This window comes from Lissotriton helveticus, chromosome 8, assembly GCF_964261635.1.
Source record: "Lissotriton helveticus chromosome 8, aLisHel1.1, whole genome shotgun sequence".
Classification (NCBI taxonomy): Eukaryota; Metazoa; Chordata; class Amphibia; order Caudata; family Salamandridae; genus Lissotriton; species Lissotriton helveticus.
In genome coordinates this window covers 1,568,996,645-1,568,998,209 of record NC_136069.1, presented here as the reverse complement: position 1 = coordinate 1,568,998,209, position 1,565 = coordinate 1,568,996,645, and positions in this window count along the sequence as shown.

The following is a 1,565-nucleotide window of genomic DNA, read 5'->3' as shown; positions in this document are numbered from 1 at the left end:
TAAACATGCTGAAGGGTCCCACGCCACCAGAACCAGCTTGTTCTGAGAAACCAATGGATGTACTTGCCCAAAAGCATTCCTCAGCGCCCCTTGAAAAACTGGCTGCAGAGCTGGACAATGCACTGAAAACCTCAACAGAGTTTGTTATCAAGGCTAACTCTCCTGTAAGGATATCACCACCGGTTGGCTTGCCGCTACTATTACAAGGACTCGAGCCGACAAAGTTGGAGGAATTGTCGTGCTGAGCGAAACTCAGTAGAAGAAACAATGAATGGATCTACTAAACGATACCAGATATTATCAAGTAATCACAGAAGATTCCACCAGAAGACTAACAACCAGGACTCCCATTGTGTCGGGCATAGGATCGGTATTTAAACCACTGTCACAGTTTGCTGAATGTTACCTCAAACGCCTGGTCCAAAGAACACCAACTTATCTAAAAGACACTCAATATATCCTGCGGCTAATGGATGCTGTACCATTTGATCCACAACACAACCTATTAACAGATCTGATATAGTGAGTCTGTATACAAGTGTACCTCAAGGAGCAACCCTGGACACTATTGAACAAATACTATTCAGAACTAACTGGGAGTTCCAAACACCAAGGCATTTCATTATAGAATGCTACAGACTAGCCATGACAGGGAATTACCTAAAATACGATGAAACGTTGTACTTACAAGCACATGGGACTTCTGTGAGCAGCACATTTGCCCCACGTCTGCCTGGCCTGTATGTAAGTAACTTTGAGGAGAAATGTATCCTGTGCAATGAGAACCCCTTCACAGAACACATCGTCTTGTGGAAAAGATTCATTAATGATATTTTGATCATTTGGAAAGGCATCGAAGAGAAGGCACAAGAATTTCTGATTTGGATCAACACAGTGGACGAATTTCTGAGATTTACAAGCACTCTAAGTAAGAGTAACATCACATTCCTGGACATCACTATATTTGTGGAAAACAATACCCTTCGCACCAAAACCTACCATTAACCTACACACAAAAATAATCTGCTCTTATTTGACAGTTTTCACCCACTTCCTCTGAAGGAGAATTTACCCTACAGTAAATATCTACATTTGAAGCGCAATTGTGGCAGCAATCAGGGCTTCAAAGAACAGGCCAAAACATTAAGTGACAAACTGGAGTCAATAGACTATCCGACGCATATCATCGATAAATGCTATAAACCTGCTAGGTATCAGCATAGGGAGATTCTACTGCAGGAAAAACAGACAGACAGAAAGGCAAGATGTCATATGCAGAACAAGATACAGTTCTCCATGAAACCAAGTGAAGAAGTTGATCATAATAAATTGAACATTGTCACGACAGGCACCTACAATTTGCTGTAACCTAGGTTCGGCTACAAAAGAGAGGAAAACATGAAAGACATACTGGTACTTACCCACCCAAAGAAGAGGGAAATATGACAGAACACCCTCACAACAGCCTGGGGGCTGACACTGATTATGGGCCACTATCCTTGCAGAAATTGTTCGGTGTGCCATCTAACCTTTGCCACCAAAACACAAGACCTGAACAATGATCT